At 38.1% G+C, this 23,761-nt stretch overlaps 1 protein-coding gene across 10 annotated transcripts in view; it reads right to left on the minus strand.

The window, feature by feature from the left end:
• Positions 1–23,761, minus strand: part of WDFY3 (WD repeat and FYVE domain containing 3) — a 258,056-nt gene that overhangs the window by 227,542 nt on the left and 6,753 nt on the right. For 9 of the 10 annotated variants that reach the window (XM_058547432.1, XM_058547433.1, XM_058547434.1 and 6 more), the window contains exon 2: positions 1,106–1,199. The gene's annotated coding sequence lies outside the window, so the exon portion shown is untranslated. Of the gene's footprint in view, positions 1–1,105; positions 1,216–23,761 lie in introns of those variants that run through there. The other variant, XM_058547430.1, reaches the window with a different exon arrangement.

A 23,761-nucleotide genomic window follows, 5' to 3' on the forward strand; every position in this document is an offset into this window, starting at 1 on the left:
AACATGGTCAAAAAGGTACCCTCTTGGGGCCAGCACAGTGGCATAGTGGTTAAGTTCAGCGCATTCTGCTTTCGCGGCCAAGGTTCGCGGGTTCAGATCCCAGGCGCGGACCTACATCACTCATCAGCCATGCTGTGGCGGCGACCCACATACAAAATAGAAGAAGACTGGCACAGATGTTAGCTCAGGGCTAATCTTCCTCAAGCAAAAAAAGAATAAGATTGGCAACAGATTTTAGCTCAGGGCCAATCTTCCTCAGCAAAAAAAAAAAAAAAAAACAACTACACTAAATTAATTAAAAAATATGTAAATAAATAAAAGGTATCCTCTCTAAAACTAAAGAACAGGGCCAGCCCTGGTGGCCTCGTGGTTAAGCTCGGCGCACTCCACTTCCATGGCCCAGGTTCGGTTCCTGGGCACACACCTACACCACTTGTCTGTCAGTGGCCACGCTGTGACAGCAGCTCACGTACAAAAAAAAAAAAGAGAAAGACTGGCAGCGGAGGTTAGCTCAGGGTGAATTTTCCTCAGCAAAAAATAAATAAATAAAAAATAAATAAATAAAGCTGAAGAGCATTATTGAAGGACTAATAACCTCATGTAAAAAATAAACTTTTCAGCAACAATAAAGCAAAGCAAAATACTAAAACTAAGGCAACTAGGGAGCAACAGTACTCTCAAGTGCCTCACAACATACTATATCATTCAGACTCGTCACTCAAAGTAACTACAATACAGCAGATCAAAGAGTTCCAAAGGCTGTACTTATAACCAGTTTTTTCCAAAAAAAACAGAAAATGACGCTTTAAATACATGATTTTATTGTATGTAGGTACCCACAATAAGAGTAATGATTCTTTAAAGCCAGAATTGAAACTGAAAATAATTTATGCTAATCGACCCTTTTTTTTGGTGCAGAAAACTAAAAGCCATCCAGGAAAAGTGGGCTGCCTGAGTTACCCAGCCATCAGTGGTAAAAGGGGACTGAAACCAGTCTTTTGAGTCAAAGTTCAGCGGTCTTGCTACAACGCAACAATGCAGCAAAGACGATCATGATTCAGGCTCTGGCTCCTTGTTCAACAGACCAAACAATCCTAACACTGACCTGACTCTCTCTTCTGGGCTGGCATGAACCTGCGTAGAAACAACAGGAGATGCAGGCACTATCTTCCTGAGGCAGATGTGGAGAAGAATTATACCTGTGATGAAAGAAAAAAAAGGAAAACCCAGTTTATTTTCAGAATATGTTTTAGCATCATGAGTCATTCATTTTCCAGATTCTTTATCTCCTCATTTGTTGCTAAGGGCTTAATAGTGGAACACATGACAACACTTTAAGATAGATAAAATTTGCGACTCAAAATCCATGAAGAATACAGAGTCATTTAAAGCTGGTCTCTACAGACCACCTGGGTCAGCGTCTCCATTTTACTGGTGAGGAAAATGAGACCTGGAAAAGTTGTGCAAAGAATCAGTGACAACACAGCTCTTTAGTGGCAGAGCCAGGTTCAGAACCTGATTCTTCCCACTTCCACTCCAGTATTCATTTGTACATCAAACACGATGTCTCTTTTTGGAGAACCAAATTAGAGTAAAAAAGAAAAAAAAAATCATGGTATTTCTCTAGGTGTAGTTGTCAAGCATCTAAAGACAAATGTGGTATCTTGCTGAATTGATTTGTTCTAAAATAAAATCAGAAAACACTGATTCCTCACTCAATGGTTTTAATCCAATCTCAAATTACTCATATATATATATTGTGTGTGTGTGTGTGTGTGTGTGTGAGGAAAATCAGCCCTGAGCTAACATCCGATGCCCATCCTCCTCTTTTTCCTGAGGAAGACTGGCCCTGGGCTAACATCCGTGCCCATCTTCCTCTACTTTATATGGGACACCGCCACGCATGGCTTGACCAGCAGTGTGTCGGTGCACACCCAGGACCCGGGCCTGAGAACCTCGGGCCGCTGCAGCAGAGTGCACAAACTTAACTGCTGCACCACCAGGCCGGCCCCGAATCTCAAGTTATTTAGCATGTCTTATATAGGGTATTTAAATGTTTCTTTCATTTACCATTCCTTATTTCCATATGACAACACTGGTATATGAATCATGAGATCTAGGTTCTGGTCTTTCTTAACTCTGCTCTCAATAAGTTCTATGATCTTAGTCAATTACTTCTTTGATCCTAAAGCTCTTTTATTCAAAAATGAGGAGCTTCGAATAATTCCCATGGGCCTTCTAACTCTAAAATGTTATGCCTAAGAATAGCTTCATCTTTAGCAACATTCTGCTTTTCTGATCAACTATGTTTCTGTCACATTTATCATATTATTTGATCATATTATTACAATGGTTCAAACATAATCAATAATATTGTCCTCAAATATACAGTTAATTATCATTCAAAAACCTATGAAACAATAACCTAGTTTTGTTGTCTATCTCACTTCTTATAAGTACCCCGGTAGAAGTGGAAGGAAAAGTATTTTTAAAAATCCACTTCTTAGGTGGTTTCTAAAAAAAGCGTGAATTATTTTCCTAAACCATTCATTCAGTTATTCATCCAACAAGTTGTTACTGCGTGACTTACTTGTCAAATGGCAGACACAGGCTTACTCAGATAGAAGACTTTACAACAAGAGGCCTCTAGTAAAATACGCAGTGATGTTAGGAATTCAAGTGGCAGTGAGGGAGTAGGCAGAAGTGAGGACATGTCTCCCAAATTGTGACTTCAGAATACGCCTTCGCTATTTTTAAATATATTAACTGTTTCATACAACAACTATTTGTAACATAAACTCAAAGCAAAATAAAAGACTGAACATCCAGGTGCCTGCCACCCAACTCAAGAACCGAAATATAAGTTAGTGGTAATGTCCCACTGATTTGCTGCTCCCTATCCCATGCCGCCTCTCTCATCCCTCTGTCCCCTGTAACTGCTATCCTATATTTTGTGTTTATCATTCGTTTGCTTTTTTTTTTGTGAGGAAGACCGGCCCTGAGCTAACATCTATTGCCAATCCTCCTCCTTTTTTTCCCCCTTTTCTCCTCAAAGCCCCAGTAGACAGTTGTATGTCATAGTTGCACATCCTCTAGTTGCTGTATGTGGGACGCTGTCTCAGCATGGCCGGACAAGCGGTGCATCTGTGCGCGCCTGGGATCCGAACCCGGGCCGCCAATAGCGGAGCGCACGCACGTAATGGCTAAGCCACGGGGCCGGCCCCCCGTTTGCTTTTTAAAAAGTGTATCACATTATGTACATATCCCTCCATGATGCAACGTTTCATTTTGTTAGTTTTTGACTTCTGTAAAAAAGGCATTAAACACCTTCTGTCTTCTAGGGTTTGATTTTTTCGTTCAATATTATGTTTTCAAGATTCATCCATATCGTTGTGTGTAGTTGTAGTTCATTCATTTTCACCGTAGAACAATTCTGCATTGTATAAATGCACCATAAATGAATTATTTATTCTCTTTACAATAGCATCTTATTTTCCCCCCAGGTTTTTTTTTTTTTTTTTGCTATTACGAACGTTACTGTTATGAAAGTTCTCATACACATCTCCTGTTCCACATGTGCCAAAGATTCTCTTAAGTATGTGCATAGGAGTTGAGGAATATACATATATTCAATTTTTCATAAGGATCCCAATTTTTATTTTCCCCAAAGCGTGTCTAGCAATTTATAATCCCACCAGCAACAGGTAGTTTATATTGATTCACATCCTCTCCAACATTTAGGAATGCCAACTTCTTAATTTTGGGGTGTAAAATGGCATCTAATTGTGATCTTAATTTGCATTTTCCTGTTGATTAATGATACTGAGCACTTCTTCAGGTTTATTGGCTAACTCATGTTTCCTTTTTTATGAAATGCCTATTCATATGTTTTGCCCACTTCCTCCTCAGTTGTTTATCATTTACTTACTGTTTTATAGAAATTTTACATGTATTTTTGATGGTGATGATTTAGTTTTACCCGTTTTGAATTGCCAGGTACAGGTAAATGTTAAGATAAAGAAGCAGAAGCAGAAACAGCAGGAGGCCAGACAGAACTGCAAACAGCAAGCCAGAGTATCAACGTTTTTCTCAATCCATTTTTGTATTTTAATGCAATCTACAGATGTCTTCAAGTATCAGAAATCTAAGATAGTATATAATTGATCCTGTTTTATAATCTTTTATTTTAATATAAATTCAGCCAAGGGTAAAGGCTTTGATATGATTTCAGTGCATTCTAATTGCAAAATGCAATATTTCAATTTCAGATATCAGTTTTACAAAAATCACAATTTAGACAGAGTCCTCATTTTGACCCTGACATTTTACATGTTTTTTATTTCATGCTTTGGTTGCCTCCAATTTAGAGTAAGTCAGTTATATCGTCAATGGGATGAGTCTGAATGTATATGCACATAGGTATGAAAACTGAATTTCAAAACTAAATTATATAAATTAGAACATTACAGGGCCGGCCCCGTGGCTTAGCGGTTAAGTGCGCGTGCTCCGATGCTGGCGGCCCGGGTTCGGATCCCGGGCGCACACCGAGGCACCGCTTCTCCGGCCATGCTGGGGCCGCGTCCCACATGCAGCAACTGGAAGGATGTGCAGCTATGACATACAACTATCTACTGGGGCTTCGGGGGGAAAAATAAATAAATAAAATCTTTAAAAAAAAAAAAAAACAAAACATTACAGAGACCTGTATTCCAGACTTGGCTGGACAATTAGCTGTACCTCCTTGGCCTAACTATGTCTTTAAGTTGGTTTTCTTACACCTAACATGAAAATTGTGCTGGGTAAATTTTTAGGGCCTTTGAATCATACTCTTTGGCTCAAAGACCAATGAGAAACAAAAAATTTTCCACATAGTTCCAAAAGAGTTTTAGGAACCTCTTCCCAAATGTTATACAAACTAGACAGACTAAAAAGGAACAAAAAAGTAAACGTCTGAAAAAACATTTAACAAGCAGGGCTGTAGCCCTCCCATGGCTTCTCAGGCCTCCTGGAAGATCACCTGATGAACAGCATCATGCAGGAACAAAATCAAAAGCCACATAAAATCTGAATCACTGTACGTGCTGGCCTTGATTCCTGTGTAAGCACTCAGAAGTTCCAGAACCACACTTGCCCACTTACCTGAGTCTGTACCTTCTCCTGTGCTTGAACTTTCCAGGACCCCTGTACTTTGATACTAGATGTTGTGCTCCTACTATTCAAGGACATGCTCTAGTAAGTCCCACTTCTCTCTCCTACATCAATTTCCTAATTTCTTCCTTCTGATAAAGCAAAACTATTAGTGTATATATACCATATTTCCAATCATTAGAAAGCAAACAACAACAACAACAACAAATCTTTTGACCCCACACATGCTTCTAGGCTATGGCCAATTTCTTTGATTCCTTTTTCAGCAAAAGAGTTGCCTGTACTCTCTGTCTTCAGGTATTCTTCGATTCAACTTGAACATACTCCAATTAGACTTTTGCTCCCCACCACTCTACCGAAGCTTGAAGCTTACCACTGACCTACATACTGTGAAACCAAAAGGCTAGTCAGTTTTCATCTTTCTTGACCTATCTCCAGTATTTGACATGAATCTTCAACCCTGATAGACTTTCTTTACCTGGCTTCCAGAGCAAAGACTCTCTTGGCTTCATCCTATCTCATGGGCCACTCCTGCTCAGCCTCCTTTGCTTGTTTCTGCTCTTCTCACTGATCACCAAAGTTCAAGTCCTCATCCTCTCTCTAACCCATCAGCAAACACTATTGGCTCCATCTATAAAATACATCCAGAATCTGACCACTTCTCATCACTTACATAGAGACTTTGACCAGAATAGTAACTATCATCTCTCACTTGAATTTTTTCCACAGTTTAGTAACTGGCCTCCCAACTTCTACCCTTGACCTATTTCAGTCCTTTCTCATCAAAGCAGCCAGAGTGATCCTGATAATCTCACATAAGCCATATAATTTAACATTTGTGCCCAAAATCTCCCAATGCTTCACATCTCAGAGTAAATGCCAAAATCTTTAAAATAGCATAAAAGAACCTACGTGTTTGGCCCCTATTCCTCTGACCTCCTTGCTATTCCTCATACAGGCTAGGCAAATCCCTAGGCATATTCCTGCCTCCAAGCCTTTACACTTGCTGTCTTCTCTGTCTAGATGTCTTCCCAAGAGACGATTATCTCCGCATGCCTCACCCTTGCTATCTTCAGATCTTTGCTCAAATGTTTCCTGGATTAAGTCTTTCCTATCCACTCTATTTAAAACTGTAACAATTCTGCTCCCAGCATCCCTAACCCACTTCTTTGATTTATTTTTCTCCAATGTTACTAACATTCATTTATTTCACTTCTATTCCTGTTTGTCTATGTCCTCCCACAAAAACATAAAATCCATGAGGACAAGAGCTTTGTTTTGTTTGGTGCTACATCTTCAATGTCTAGAAAGCGGTATGGCACACAGTAGGCATTCAATAAACATTTTTTTGAATGAACAAATGAATAATTACTCTCTTAGGGCTAAAATGACAATCTGAGTTTACAAAACAAGATAATCTAAATAATTAGGGGCAACAGCTAGATTCTTGATGTAAAATAATCATTCTAATATTTCTTCAACTGATAAGTGATACCAATAATGCCAAAGACTTCAGTAGACGTTGTAGCTAATACTTCCATAAACTTGAAGTAATCACTAGAGTAAACAGTTCCCCCCAAAATTAGGTTCTAGACCCTAGCTGTCCACAGGATGACTCATTTACTTTCCACTAACTGCTGTCAAATTCAGCAATGGTTGGTTCGCAGAGCCACAACACCAACACAGGAAAATATTATAAAAATGTTCATTCCAAACTGGTTCCAGACAAAGAACCAAGCTCTTTATAAATACGGAGAGGCTAAAAATAAAGGCAGATATTTTTAAAAGTTAAATATTTTGTTTGGAAATAATTTCAAACTTACAGAAAAGTTGCAAATACAAAATTACTCTTATACCCAAAGTCACCAATTGTTAATGTTACCCCTTTTGTTTTATCATTTGTGCTCATGTGCTCTCTTGCACTTTCTTTCCATTCACACAGACACACACACACAGTTTTTTTCTAAACCGAGGATAAATTATACACTTCATGGCCCTTTGCTCCTTTGCTTCAATATGCATTTCCTAAGAATAGAGAAATTCTCTTAAATAACCACAGTACATTTATCCTTAGTAATTTGAACATTGTTACAATATTTCATTTACTCTATCATCCATATTCCAATTTTTTTCAATTGATCCAATAATATCCTTTATAGTATTTTTTCCCCATCCAGTACAGGATCCAGTCTAGGGTCAGGTTATTACAGTTAGTGGTATCTCTCTTAAACCTCCTTTAATTTGGAACACTTCCTTTCCTTGTCTTTAGGACATGGGCTTTTTTGAAGAACACAGTCCCTTCCCCGTTTTATTAAGTAGAACGTTCCTCATTTTGGGTTTGTCTGATGTTTCTTCATGATTACATTCAGGTTATATAGTCTTGGCCAGCATACCAGAGCATCACACGGAATCCAACCGCCCCATGTTGTTGTTGGATTTCACCAACATAATCTCTGTTTTATACCTTGCAAATAATATGCAGTCTGTGGAGAGACACTTTGAGACCACACAAATATCCAGCTCCTCATCAATATTTCCCCTCGATTTTGTTATGATTCTTACACTGTCTAATCTTTACTATGACGGCTGCAAAATGATGATTTTCCAACTCCAGAACTCAGAATTCTACCATATGCCAAAGACTTCCCTTCTCAATTTATTTGTTTATTTATCAGTTTATCATCATTACGGACAATGAGTTTCTATTTTTAATGGTTCCTAATTCATTATTATACTTATTTGATGATCAAATATACCAGATTTGGCCAGTAGAAACCGCAACAGGCTTCTTGTGATATACTCCCATTTTTTAAAAAGCATTTTCTTTTTTTCTAGCATAAAAAAAAATATGATACAGGTTCACTTCATACGTACCCTGCCCACACCTAGAATCAGCCATTTCTCTGAGGAATTCTGGTTCCTTTGTGTTGGGAGTAGTATTAGAGACCAAGATTTGGGAGTTAGGTGTGTTCACTGCTCTCTGCTTCTCAGCCTTTTTGTTGGACAGAGCTATTAGGAAATATATGCACACATATACACATAAATACAATGCAACATAACTCAACCTGATAAATGGCATCTTTAAAATAAATACAGCTAACATCATAGTTAATGGCAAAAGACTGAATGCTTCCTGTCTAATTATACTAGAAGTCCTAGTCAGTACAATAAGGTATGAAAAAGAAATAAAAGATATACATTACAATGCAAGAAATAAAACTGTCTTTATTCCAAGGACCTGACTGACTACAGAAAAAACCCTAAAGAACCTATAAAAAAACCTCCTAGATTTAATAAGGTAATTTAGCAAGGTTGTAATCCACAAAGTTCAATACATAAAAATCAATCATGTTTCTCTATATCAAAAATGAAACAAATGGATTATATAAAGTGCCATTTACAATAGCACCCAAAAAACATGAAATGCTTAGGGATAAATCTAACAAAATTTTGTGCAAGATTTGTATTCTGACAACTGCAAAACACAGATGAGATAAAATGAAAGATAAGTTGAGTAAACGCAGAGATACACTGTGTTCACAAATTAAGAGATTTACCACAGTTAAGACCTCACTTCTCTCCAAATTAATCTGCAGATTCAATGCAATCTCAATCAAAATTCTAGGGTTTTTTTTGGAAACTGACAGGATGATTCTAAAATTTACATGTAAAAGCCAAAACAATTTCAAAAAGGAACAAAGTTGGAAGGCTTATATTATCTGATTTCCAGACTTACTACTCACGCTACAGTAATCAAGACAGTGCGGTATCAGTGAAACAACAGAAACCAGTATCAACGGAAGAGAACAGAGATTCGAGAAATAGATGCACATATATATAGTCGATTGATTTTTGACAAAGATGTCAAGCAATTCAATGGAGAAAGGAAAAAGTTTTCACCAAATCGTGATAGAACGACTGGATATCACATACAAACAAAACAAAACAAAAATTTCAACCAACCCATACATCACATCACATACAAAATTTAACTCGAAATAGATCATAGACTTAAATGTAAAACCTAAGACTATAAAACTTCTGGAAGAAAATTTAGTGCAAAATCATTGTGACTTTGGGTTAGGCAAAGAATTCTGTGATAGGACATACAGCACAAACCCTACAAGAAAAAACTGACAAACAAGACTTCATCACAATTAACTTCTACTCTTCAAAAGATACTGTTTCAAAAATCAAAAGAAGCCACAAACTAAGAGAAAGTATTTGTAAAACACACACCAGACAAAAGATTGGTATACCCAAAACATATAGAGAATTCTTATACAGTCATCCATAGCTTAATGACATGGGTAAGTTCTGAGAAACGCGTTGTTAGGCGATTTCGTAGTTGTACCAACATCATAGAGTGTACTTACACAAACCCAGATGGTATAGCTTACTACACACCTAGGCTACACGGTATATAGCCTACTGCTCCTACAAACCTGTACAGCATGTTATTGTACTGAATACTGTAGGCAACTGTAACACAATGGTAAGTATTTATGTATCTAAACAGAGACAAGGTACAGTAAAAATAAAGTATAAAAGATAAAAAATGGTACACCTGTATAGAGCACTTAGCATGAATGGAGCTTGCAGGACTGGACGTTGCTCCGGGTGAGTCAGTGAGTGAGTGGTGAGTGAATGTGAAGGCCTAGGACATTACTGTGCACTACTGTAGACTTTATCAACCCTGTATACTTAGGCTACACTAAATTTATTAAAATATATTTTTCTTTCTTCAATAATAAATTAAACTGAGCTTAATGTACCTTTTTCACTTTACAAACTTTTTAATTTTTTATAACTTTTTGATTCTTCCACCTCCACATCTTGTCCCACTGGAAGGTCTTCAGGGGAATAACATGCTTGGAACCGTCATCTCCTATGATAACGAGGCCTTCTTCTGGAATACCTCCTGAAGGACCTGCCTGCGGCTCTTCTTGAGGAAGCATCACTCTTTTCAGGAATATGTCCATGGTGGGTTGCTTGGTTTATTTCTTTTTTTCCTCCCAGATTTGCTTGTAAGCAGATAATGCACCATGAACATTCTTCTCTATTAATGAAAACCTTTCAGTGTTGGGGGTCTACGTTTTAAAATTTGAAGGAGCTTGCTGAGGTCTGCAAAAGCTTCTGCTAAGTCCTTCACTGTGAATTTTCTTGGCGGTTCTTCTTCTTTTTCTTCTCCTGAAGTTTCCTTTTCTCTTGCCTCTTCTTCAGCTATGCATTCCTGTTTCAGTTCCAAGAGCTCATTAGTCAATTCTTCAGGAACCAACTCTAGTCATTCTCATCCACACCCAGGTTAAAGTTGTTTGCCATCTCAACCACAGCCTTGTTGATTTTTGAAACCTCCTCATCCTTGGTAAATCCTCTGAAGTCATGGATGAGCCTCTTGAGTGTCTTCTTCCAGATGCCATGCATACAGTCCTTGATGGCACCACCCCAAGCCCAAGCAAGGTTCTCAATGCAGTCACAGATGTTGTAATCCTCCCAGAATTGCATCAATGTCTTCCTCACTTGCAGCAACAGGCTGGGCAAAGATCCTCCTTAGGTAGTAGGCCTTAAAAGCTGCTATAACTCTTTGATCCATTGGTTGGACCAAAAAGGTGGTGTTTGGAGGGAGAAACACTGGTCTGATATTGGGATGAAGATCACCAATAAAAGGAGGATGTCCGGGAGCATTATGAACAATGAGCAAAATCTTGACAGGTATGTTATTCTCCAAACAGAACTTCTCCATTTCGCTGGCATAGCAATTCAGGAGGGCGTCTTAGAAGAGGACCTGGGGCGTCCATGACTTCTTATTGCTCCTGTAGTGTGTACACTGGCAGTGTGTGCTTACTGATATGCTTAAAGGCCCTGGGGTTCTCACTGTGCCAGATCACAAAAGGTTCAATTTGTAGACTGCAACATTGCCCCCAAGCAAGACTGTTATCCTGTCCTTAAGAGCCTTGAAACCTGCCATTGACTTGACCTTCTTATGGATGGAAGTCCTTTCAGGTATCCGTTTCCAGAATACGGAGGTTTCAATATTGAGTATTTGCTCTGGCAAGTCATTTTCCTCTACAATCAGCTTATCTAGAGTTTCCAAAAATTCTTCAGCTGCCTTCACATCAGCACTCACAGAGTCATCACTCCCTTTCACATTATGTAATGAATAATGATTCCTGAATGCTCTAACCACCCAAAGCTAGCAGTCAATTCAACATCTAGTCAGGTCCAGCCTTTTCTTTCGACATTGCAAACAAATTTTTTGCTTTGGCTGTGACTGTCATGGTGCTGCGTGGGACACTCTTCTGCATCTGGTCTTCAATCCAGGTCATTAGAAGTTTCTCCATGTCTGATAGAGGCCTTCTTCGAATTTTTGTTAGTCTCGTTGCCTTCAAGGAAGCTTCTTGTTAAGGAATCACTTTGTTCTTGTTCTTCAAGATCGTAGCAACGGTAGAATGGGACATGCCCGAGTGGTAAGCAATAACCATCACACATTTTCCACCTTCGTAGTCATTAACCACTTTTAATTTCATTTCCAGCTCAATTGCTCGACATGGTCTCTTACTGGCAACATTAGCAGTAGGTTTTGTACACTTAGGGGCCATGATGAACAAAACAACACAAGATTAAATCAAAAACAAGAGGAAATGATACAATCAAGAGACGCGGTAAACACAAGATACAAGAGGCTGCTACCGGCATAACATGGCATACCATTTTATAGTGAACTTTTTTTTTATAAGTAGCAAGACCACACTCTAAAATAATGATAAAAAGTATAGTGTAGTAAATAAACCAGTAACATACTTATTATCAAGTATTACGTACTATACATAACTGAATGTGCTGTACTTTTATATGACTGGCAGCGCAGTAGGTTTATTTACACCAGCATTACCCCAAACATATGAGTAACACATTGTGCTACATCTTTAGGATGGCTATGAAGTCACTAGGTGATAGGAATTTTTCAGCTCCATTACAATCTTATGAGACCACCGCCATATATTCGGTCCATTGTAGACCAAAATGTTGTTACACGGTGCATGACTGTATCTCAATAGCCAAAAAATGAGCGACCTAATTTTAAAAAGAGCAAATGATGTCAACACTTTAATTAAAAAAAACATAGCAAACAAGCATATGAAAGGATGCTCAATATTGTTAATTATTCATAAAAAGCAAATTAAAACCATTTTGAATAACACTGAACATTAGCCTTTTTGTGGACACATGCTTTCACTTCTCTTGGGTATATATACTTAGGAATGGAACTCATAATTCATAAGGAATATGCTTAAGTTTATAAAAAACTAATCAACTGTTTGCTAAAATGGCTATACCATCACCAGCAATGAGAAAACTAGTTGCTCCACATCCTCATCAAATTTAACATTGCCAGACTTTATTCTTAGCCACTCTAGTGGGTATGTAGTAGTATCACTCTATGGTTTTAATTTGCATTTCCCTGATGACTAGTGATATTGAGCATCTTCCTATGTATTTGTATGTTTCTATGCAGTGTGTATTGGCCATTCATACATCCTTGGTGAAATGCCTGTGCAAATCTTTTGTCCATTTTTTGACAGGGTTGTCTCCTTATTATTGAATTGTGAGAATTCTTTAACATGTTCTGGTTCAAATTCTTTGCCAGAAAAATGTTATGCAAATATTTTTCCCAGCCTGTGGCTAGTCTTTTAATTTTTTTAATGATGCTGCATGTTCACTTTGGGAAAATTCATTGAGCTGTACATTTATGATTTGTTCACTTTTCTTTATGTATATAATAGAAGGAATAGGTTTATTGTAAAAAGAGACAGTGGACTGCTCTTTGGAAGGTGACAAAATCATCACCAACTAGTAAATAGCCTGAACATGATGCACTCTGGCCTGCACACACTAAAAACTGGAAAATATGTCCTTATACTCCTAGTTATAAGCTCTTCATAGCACTGGGTCCCTATCAGATGCCCAGACATGAAACCTAAAATTAGCAAAGGAGAATAACATGTTCAAAGCCTCCCTTCTGCAATTCCTTATTGCAATTTGACCTCTGAATTATAGACATTTCAGATTAGTACATATTATACTTTTTGTTAATCACAGAGCAAGTTTCAAATGGTTTATGTTGATGAGAAAAGCAAAGAGATTCAACCTAAGTGTAATTACATGAAAAACTAACTCATGTTTCAATAAGCATCTGATTGTCAAATACATAAGCTAAAAATAATAAAAAACCACTACATTTGCTTATGTTGTCAGCACAGTTAGCTTCACATATAAGTGCTGCTTACAGAAAAGATCTGAGTCAAGACAAAAACAAGTTAAAACTTAAAATACAGTCATTGGATGTGGCTTAAAATCTTGCTTCAGTTTTGGGAACTTATAGAATATACTATTACTTCTGTAGTACCCCTTTTCTGTGCCCTGATCAATGGCCTTGAAGGATAAATGATAGGGAGATTTAGGAAGTGGCTATTTGAATGAATCTCTCATAACCAGGCGATAGCCTAAAAAAGTTCCTCTCCCATGAGTATGTTCACCAGAATCCTGCCACTGCCAAAGCAAACAAATCAAAATATAAAGCCTCTTAATAATTGGGTGGATGAGATGACCCAATCATAGATCGAGTCAGACTCCTTCTCCAGCCAACCTGGTCCTCAGTAGGTTCATGCAAACAACTAGGTGGCAGAGAAAGCAGTTACACAAGGCATCAACTGCATAGACTCACTAAGACTGAGTGACTAAGACTCACCGCCATGTCACTACTGTTGAGAACCCCTCTGCCTGAATCCACAGGCACTACCTCTTAGCAAATTACATCAAGCCCCTTGCACTACAGAAATGGTGATGGCTGGTTCTCACTGTTAAGAGACACCAATTCTGAATGTGTCTCTGCTAGCATCCCTTTGCAAGATTAACCGAACGCTTCATATAAACCACATGGCCCCTAACCCAGCAATTTACTTCAAATGGCAATGGGTAGATGGCCAAGGCCCCTCAAGTCTTATAAAATAGACTCTTATTCAGACACAGCTGTCCCCATAATAGGAAGTAAAGGCTTCTCACAGCTTAATATACCAGTTGTTGTCCAAGCTAAACTTTCTGAAATTGGGGTGCTGTCCTGCAGGATATAAAATAGGCTCTGAACCACTAACCAATATACGATGTCTCCCATCTCCAGAATATACTGGATGTGGGAACCAAACGATGATAGTGGAATGATGTCTTTTTTGCCCTCAAAGTTTCGCTTCTTGTCTCAAGAACTCTGGAATCTGCTGATCCAGAAGTTTCAGTACCTAAGGAAGAAATACTTACACCAGGAGACAAAATAACTGTTACAGTCTATTAAAAGCTGAGCTTATTGTGTTCAGTTTGATTTCCTCAGGACCGTAGAAAAGCAAGCAAAAATGGAGACTACAGAATTGGTTGGGGTGACTGTCCCTGACTATCAAGGGGAAGAGAGGTTGCTACTATACCTTTAGGGGCTAGGAAGACCATGAGAAGAACTTCAGGGGAACCCCCTGGAGTATCTTCTGATAGTACTGTGCACAGCCTTAAGGTCAGTGGAAGACCACCACAATTCTACACAGCTGGAACTACCAGGAGCTCAGACCTTTCAAGAATGACGACTGGGTCAGCTTGTTAGGAACAGAACCCCGATAAGCCAAGATACTAGCAGAAGGTAACAGAAACATGAAATCTGAAGTGAATCAGGTTAGGGTTTGTGCACTGATTCAAAACTAAGGATTGTAGCCACCATTTATTTCCTTACTAGTCACCGGTGTATAGTAAGTACCCTCTTTCCCTTTAAATACATTTTATTTTTATTTCCTTTTCCTCTCCCCCAATCATGCAGATGGCAAGTTAGCAGGAATTAAATTTAGGCTGTAAAATAGCAAGAAAGAATCACAGTGGAACCAGGGGCAGCATATCAACCAGAATCAGGAGCCCTGTGGCACTGCCTCTTGATGTGGTACCTCAGCTTGCATTTCGATTTTCTCCCACTAGAAAATTCCATCAATAGATAGGATAGCAGGGTTCGCTCTCCCTTTACATAAGTGGTGAGGGGAGTGAGGGGAAAAAAGGGAAGGGAAAAGGGGTGGTTAAACTACCAAAGGGTGAGATATCCTGCATACCTCCTCTGAGGGCTGCCCAGCTGTCCATGTCCCCTTCTTTAGGGATGTTCTCCAGCACAGAGGGTAGACTCCTGGCCTATGACTATACAGCACAACCCTGGGTCCCCTGGCTCTGGGAGACAGATACCTGATCTCAACAGGGGTAATCTAACCCTTTCTTGTTGGAATATAAAAGTTGAAAATACAAGGCAGAGAGACTAAATCTTTAGAGCGAAGTCATATTAATGGCAGGTGTCTAGAAAGAAGGTCTAAAAACTCCTGCTGATGAGATCCCTAGACCTCCTCTAGTTCAAGCTCCACTTGTTCAATTCATCATGCAATTTCCAGTATGAGTTCTAAAAATGCCTTTTGTTCCCCCTTAAGCTAGTGAGTATCAGTTGACTACAACCCCAAAAATGCTAATATGACTTCTTCTAGGAAGTAAAAAAGGTGTGGAAGTTTCTCATTTTAACGTCAAATTATCATAATCATACATTTTCCTTGCTTCCTCTTACCCCACTCAAAAACTAAACTCCTACCATAGTGTACTCTTGCCTTCAGAATTGTGACATTAGAACCCTCATGCCTAGCATGCTTTTTCATATCCTCCTATTTTGCAAGAAAGCACATTTAAGCCAAAGCTTCAGTCTGTTCATTTTAGCAGCAGTTCAGCAGCAGTTCCCTGTTGAGAAGTTCCTATGAGGCATCAGCAGTTCTCTGCATCTCGTGATGCCCTACCACTGCCAATAAAGCAAACCAAATAATCACTGATTAACAAGGGAAATGAATTTTTTCCTTAAAAGATACTTAATAGTATATAAAAGCATGTCAAGCCCCACCTATTTCTGCTCTCCATGGGCCCTGCTTCTCCTGTCACTTAAATCCAAGATCACCAATGTGGACCTGTGACAGGAGATGCTTAAGCAGCTTCAGTCCTAATCTTCGATTCCAGATCAAGTTATCATTAACATTAATTCACCCAGCCTTTACACCCCAGGTTAGAGGACTAGCGTTCCCAGCCTGTTCTGATACCCACTCTGTTCTACTCCCACCCCTTCTGTTGTTCTAGCCCCGTTGATTCAGTGATTATAACTAGACTTCTGTTTTGACACTCTTGGAGGTTCCTTGTCTGGTCTCTGCTTTGTCTCTTCCTAGGACTGGGATGACTCTTTTTGATTACCAGTCCCAATCTCAGGGACTGGTATCAGGCCATTTTCTAGAGCCTCGTACCCACAGACAGAATTCCCTGATGGCCACTCATATAAATATAAGTATACATGTGTCCTCATTCATGTATTTATTTTCTCTCACTTTTTCTCCCCCTCTCGCTGTCTCTCCAAGATTCCATGTGCTTCTTCATCTTGAATTTCCATTAATAATAGGTTGTGTGGATTGCTCTCTGGCTGTTCTACCCCTGACATGGCCTACCACAGAGAACCTTGCCTTAACACCTGGAGTTTAGGCGAGATTGGCTCTAACATGCAGCACTATTTCTAAGTGTGGACTCATTCTAGTCTGTCCTGTATAATAGTAACCTCTGTCCTACTCTGAAACTTGGCCATGCTCTGTTATATCACAAATCAACAAAACACTATCCCATCTTGAGATATGGTAAAAGTAAGCAAAACTGTAGAATTTAGAAACAAAGCAAATAAACAGATAAACGAAAGAAAAAATTATTTTCTAAATGGTATGAATTAGAAACTTTGTAATACAGTAATATAAATAACATAATATGATTCCTGGACATTTACATGCCAAAATTTTTAAACCACCAGATTATAATTTCTAAAAGCAGAGAAAAAGACAGTGACTACATTACATTTTGTAAATATACTCTATTATAGCATATAGAAATGACCGCTTCATTCCCAAGAGTCCTAGCTGTAATTTATTTTTTTTAATTTTTTTTTCCCCAAAGCCCCGGTAGATAATTGTACGTCATAGACACACATCGTTCTAGTTGCTGTACGTGGGACGCGGCCTCAGCATGGCCGGAGAAGCAATGCGTCGGTGCACGCCCGGGATCCGAAGCCGGGCCGCCAGTAGCGGAGCGCACGCACTTAACCACTAAGCCATGGGGCTGGCCCTGTAATTTCTTGACACAAAAACATAAGGTATATCAGAGCTATAAAACAGTATATATATCTAGTGATATAAATTAATCTCTTTTGATCAGTGCTGAATTCTCCTTCATGAAATTTCAATTTCTAATTCCATTTAGTACCAAAAAACGGGATTCCCATCACTTTCGCCAAAATCTATCTTTGTGATTCATACTACACCCTCATTAAGGTTGCCCCCTCTCCTGGCTTTCTCTACCTCGATTCTCTACTTAAGATCAAGCCACAAATGGGATCATCAGTGGTATGAGGAAAAACTGCAAAGTAGCCCAAGATTCTAGGAAAAAGGTGTGTATTTACCTTGGGCCCCTTAAAAGCCAAGAGAGCTGCAATCAGAACAAGGGCAGTGGATAATAGGGAGCTCCAAATACTGTGGTATTAATTAATTAATAATCTGTTCATAAGCTACACTAATTTACTAGCTCTTGCACAGGAGAAATAGTATCTTATCATACAAAGCAGACAGTTAAATTCTCACTGAATGAGAAAAACAAATCAATGTTTCAGATGGCTAGTAAAGGACTGTCAAATATACTCAGTTTACACTGTCACTGTAGAACGACAAACGCCAGGGAGGACCTTACTCAAAGAAAACCAAGTGTGATGTGAGTTCTAAGGCCCTTTTCCCAAAAACAACTCCCCATTGATCAATAAACACAATGCATGTTGCATCTCACATCATGCATTAATTTCATTTGCTCTTACCCTCTCACCTGGCAATTATTTTCCTCTATTCTAATTTTATATTACTACAGCCCTTTCATCAACTTAACACTATGTTTAACATTTATCTTTTAAAAATCCATTTTATTGGTTGTTTATTTTGGTAGGACTTCTCTATTTCAGGCATCTGGGAATGAGTTACTGACCAATTTATCTTTGAAATTGCTGTTTATAGAGATGTTATAGTGAGTTATGAAGAAAACAGATAATCGGATGAGAAAGTAATAATTAAATTTAGTTTTAACTATAATCCCAATAAGCAACAGCATTCTTTACTAAAGAAGTGACTTTGCCATCTTTAAAAAATTTTTTGTAAAAATAGGACTTTACTGATCTCTTAATGAAAACACATCATAAAATGCAGAAGTCTAATGCAAAACCTGTGCATAGTACTTAACCTCTGCTACTTAGAAGGATGAGACAAAAATGTTAAAAAATACCGAGATCATTGTAGCCAACATGCTATGTAAGAGCATTTCTAAACTTGAACAAAACTGACGAAAGCACAAGCAGGTGTGATTAATATCTATAAGCATGCTTGATGTTACAAAACAACACCAAAATAACAATTAGGTACAGGAATGCAACCAATCTTCTTCCATTAAAATAGCCCTTGCTGAACAGATCTTCACTGGACTGGAATGATGCTTTGTCAGATGACATTAGGATATGCAAAGCAACTAATAAACCCTGTGCTAAAGTGGATGTCAACAAGCAGAGTAGAAAGAAAAAAGGCTAGAATATGAGGATCTTTTTAAAGATCTTTCAACACTGGCAGGTAATAGCCAAAAAGTGGCTGATTTTTGATGAAAAGTATAAGGCTGAGAAAATTCAAAGTACATGCAAATCCATAAAGAGAAAAAAAGAATAAGCTTTCTAAGAAGGATACAATACTCTTCTCCAAGCTATGAATAGAGATCACTAGTATTGTCATCTCAGAAAGGCTGTTCAGCACATCTGCCTCCTGCCTGCCCCAGCCACATAAGAGCATGTGGGTGCTAATGGTGGCCTTAATGCCTTTTCAGCAGCTGCCATGTCTCGTCGGGTTTCCCCATACCCTCCTGAAAGTACAAACACCTATGCTAACCCATGCAGAGGTTATGCAACCTAACACAAGCTGGGAATCACTGAACTTATTTACACTGGTGATTCAGATTTAAATCTAGGTCTCTGTGGAAAAGGAGGTGGAGAACACAAACCCATGTTATGACACCATTTTTCACTAATATTTATTGGATAACTGAAGCAAAGTCAGGATTTTCTGCTCTTTATATAGGTTTGAAGAAGAAACTAGCTTTCAGAAAGGCTTCAGGTTTGACTAGGCACAGGTGAGCATCTGCTGGACTGAATGACTTGAGGCAGAACAATGCCCCTTTACAGAGAATTCTCTTTCCTCTCCCACTCCCCTACCGTGTTTCGGTTCACCCACATCGTTCTTTCCCTTCTTCCTCCAGCCTCTTCTTTAAGCCCCCACCGATAGCTACCTCTTAGCAACGCTGAACTTCACAATGTCAAGATAATTCTTCCAATGCTACTTCACTCAGAGATAACAGAAATACTTTAAACATTGGAACTTCAGAAATAATAAAACAGCAAAGAGATAACTTTATTTCTGGACTTAGTAAATAAAATGAAATAAATAAAGCACATCTGTCATTAATCCAACAGATCAAATTATCTTTAAAAAGAATGCTAGGGAAGTCATATTTAGTACAATTTTCATGGTGACCTAGTTCCAAAATGCTTCAGAAGCAAAAGTAAGCTTTTCATGTTAAAAATGTTTTTTTCTAAGTGTTTTACTTTATTCCTAATCTCTATCTTCATTACTTAAATAATAAATTCAGACTAATTTTTTTCCAAGAAACCTCATCTGATTTATTCATGGTGAAATCATTTGATTTTATAATTTTCTATAATTCTGATATAAGTAAATTTCATAGTTTTCACCAAGGAAAGTCTATCAATCCCTCTGATATTCATATCAAACATCATCTTAGGGTTCCCCTAATCATTCTAACTCAAAGTAATCTTTCTACTCACTAAGTATCCATAGAACTTCTGTACCCCTCAGACAGACTAATCGCATACTGCTCAATTATTTATGCATCTATCTTATCTCCACTATATTATCAAGTTATTGAGCAGAACTACCCATGTCTTAAACATCTATGTAGCTCCCACTGTACCCAGCAAAGCACACAATAAACCATTTGATAAATATTTAGAAAAAGAAATTACAGAATTATTAGCACACACTACGGCATCATTTGAGAGTCTATTTACTGTGTAGCATCACTTTGGGAAATAAGAACTAGGTTCCCAGAGCAAGTTTAATGCCTTACACCTGATCTAATTTAATCACTAGTCATTACACAAATAAATCAAGCTAAATCAAATTATTAGGCAATCAATACTCAATAATTTTTCTAAAAATAACTGACACGGAGTTTATTTTTATTTCATACTTGTTTACTTACCTATGGCATTCATCATCTAAATCACCTAACTCCGTGTTTTAATGAGCAAATGTGCCATGGGGAAAGAATGTGACCTTTAGAGTCACAGCGACCCAGGCTTTAATCAAGAAAATCTGATGATGAATTTACTGAGGGATTTCTAGGGTGAAGAGAAGAAACATAATAAAACATGTATTTTCATTCTTTCACTCGATAATGAACAGTCTTACAATTCCTAGGAGTGACAGTGATTTATTTTCTTAAGACTTACATAATTTTCTGACAACACGCTTATTACCTAAGTCCATTCATTCGCTCAATACTCACTGAGGGCCAATTACACGCCTATGTGCTATGCGTTTGGAGAGAGAATACAATCTGCTGAAATACATGATACAGTATGTGGTAATGTTCCACAGCTGTTTATTCAACTACACTAGAAACATCCCTTCTACTTTTCTAAAATCTCCTCTATATTCAACACAATGATAGAAGGTACTTAATAAATATTACTTGACTAACTGCCCAATATTTCTTTCTTTATATTCATTACATGTTAAGAATGAAAGTTCCCAGTAAGCAAATACAGTAGTGATTAAATAAAGAAGTGCAGCAAAGAGGAATTAAGAAGAATGCCATGTAATTGAAATTTTACATGACCATATCCAGGGCTGTGAATGAACCACCCAGTGAAAAATAACCAGCCATTTGCCTGGTTACCTGTCGCCCTTTTCATAGGAAATGCAGGGAAGAAACATACCCTTGGTCTGCTGCCTATGGAAACAAGGCATAGAATCTGAATTTGTACATGCTCTTCACCCTCTGAGGAGAACAAAAACACCAACATTCTTATATTTGCCAACATTTTTCAAAATGAGCAAGATCATTATTTTTAGTAATAAAATACAAATCAGTACCGTACTATAGTTATATAAGATGTTACCACTGGGTGAAGGGTACACAGGACTCTATTAGTTTCACTACTTCCTATGAGTTTATAATTACTTCAAAATTTTAAAAATATATCAGTAAGGTAATGTCATTTGAATAAGTGCTAGAGAAATTAAAACAAGTAAATAAGCTGCTTTTCTAAACTCAAACACTCAAAATGTACTAAGATTTGGATATTTTGAGAAGATATTTGTAGGATTCTGTTTAAAGCGCTAAGTCCTAAATATAATAATCAATCACCTCCTAAGTCATGCAACTTATAAAGTAAAACTTCTGTGTGTGGATGCTTTACTTAGATCAAGGCAATAAACCTATAAGTTCCGTGCAGATAAACAAATTAGTTGTCCCCCTTGAAGAAAATAGCAGATAATACAAAATAATTTTGGCATGACTTTTTAATATCAGATAATGGCTAGGTATCAGACTCCTATTTTTCTTAGGCTAATATTAAATTAATTGGCCTCCTTTAAGTCAACACTGACTGGAGAACAGAGGGCAATGAGCTAGGAAGAAACACTATACAGGAAGCTGGGCCTGAGATTAAACAATGTAGCAGATCCATCAAGTGTTGAATGAAGACCGTCAAATCACCCTGTAACATGATCCCTCTTACAACATAGATGCCAAGAGCGTAAGAAACTGAGGAAAGCTCAAAGAATTAGTGCCAGAACTCTATTATCACTATTCTCTAAGGGCCCTGGAGTGGAAAGGACTGCCAACAAATGAAGAACCAGAGGCCAGACAGGCCAGTGACCCGTCCAAAGTAACACAGCTTTCTAGTGGCAAAGGTAGAATAAAAATTCAAATCCCTTAATTTCTGGGCCTCTGAAGTGCCCTTATAAGCAGGCACTTATATTTTATAAGTAGGAATAATGAATACTTTAAAGGGATTAGGCCATAGGCAAAAGAATCCAACAACTATAATTAGTTTATTTAAAAAAATCTTCATTCAGTAGTCTTCTAAACTCGAAAATACAAGCACAGTACCTGAAATCCACTGTGGCTATGAAAGTATCCAGTTGACTTACAGTTACTAACCTAAGCTTGCAACCTCACCAAAACGCATAATTACACTACCACATTAAGTCTGTTCTCTTTACAAAGTAGGGACTCAGTTTTCTTAAGGCTTACAAGTATCTGCTATTGGGTCAGCAAAATGATAGAAAAGGTTGTCACAGCTCACACACAAGTCTCAGGCTTGCCCAGGTACCAACGAGGCACCTGATCACCACGGTGCTCTTTTGTGGAATATCACAAAACAATGATATATGAAACTTAAAATGACTAAATGCATTAATATTGTGCCAAGTCATATACTAATATACTATACACAAATAGAAGCAGGTGACAAAAATTTAAAAAAATTTATGGGAGAAAACCTAAACCTAAGTCATTAATAATTTCCCTCAACTTAAGAAAACCAATGTGCAAATTTAATAGTAAGACCATTCTATTAGAATGGCCTTACAAAACCAAGGCCCTACTCATGCACAACTGTTAAAACAGCAACAACAAAAAACTCCAAATCCAAAACAAAACAAAAACTCAGCACTTAGTGAAATTACAGTGCAGTTGGTCAAAATACAAATAGTACCCATGTTAAGTGGGCTATGATATACAAAGTATTTCCTATACTAAAAAAACTACAGGGCATATCACTAGGCTTGTCACAATTACAACACTATGAAGATCAATAATCCAATATTTATGATCTATTATACACAAGACAGTCTATTGCACACAATGATTTTTGGTTAAATAAAAACTGGAAAAAATGACTCATATCACTAACAGACATTACTTTAAATGTTTTGCCTCAAGTCTTACAGCTTCTGCAGATACAATACTTAGCATTTCCCAATGTCCTTCCCCTGCAGGCTCAAAGACATGCAGGCACTGGGGGGTTGGACAGGACCCGGAAGCCTGAGATGTAAAGACTGAGGGACTCAGTTACAGTAACAATTCTAGGCTTAGGATGACACCTGACACTCCGGGGTTGGAGGGTCTGTGCTGGAGCCTGACACTTCTACAGACTCAGTGGTGGGCACAAAACACCCAGAGCCCCGCACCAGCACAGTCAGGCAAATCCACCAACCGTAACTGCTTGTCTAACCGAATGAAACACACTAAGAAATATCGTCGATTTTATTTCTGGTACTAGACTTTTCACACTCTGCAGGGCTCCTGGTTGAGTTGTTTATAGAAGTGATATTCTAGACCTATCAGCGTCTTGTTTATTAAAGATTCA

This window comes from Diceros bicornis, chromosome 8, assembly GCF_020826845.1.
Source record: "Diceros bicornis minor isolate mBicDic1 chromosome 8, mDicBic1.mat.cur, whole genome shotgun sequence".
Taxonomy (NCBI): Eukaryota; Metazoa; Chordata; class Mammalia; order Perissodactyla; family Rhinocerotidae; genus Diceros; species Diceros bicornis.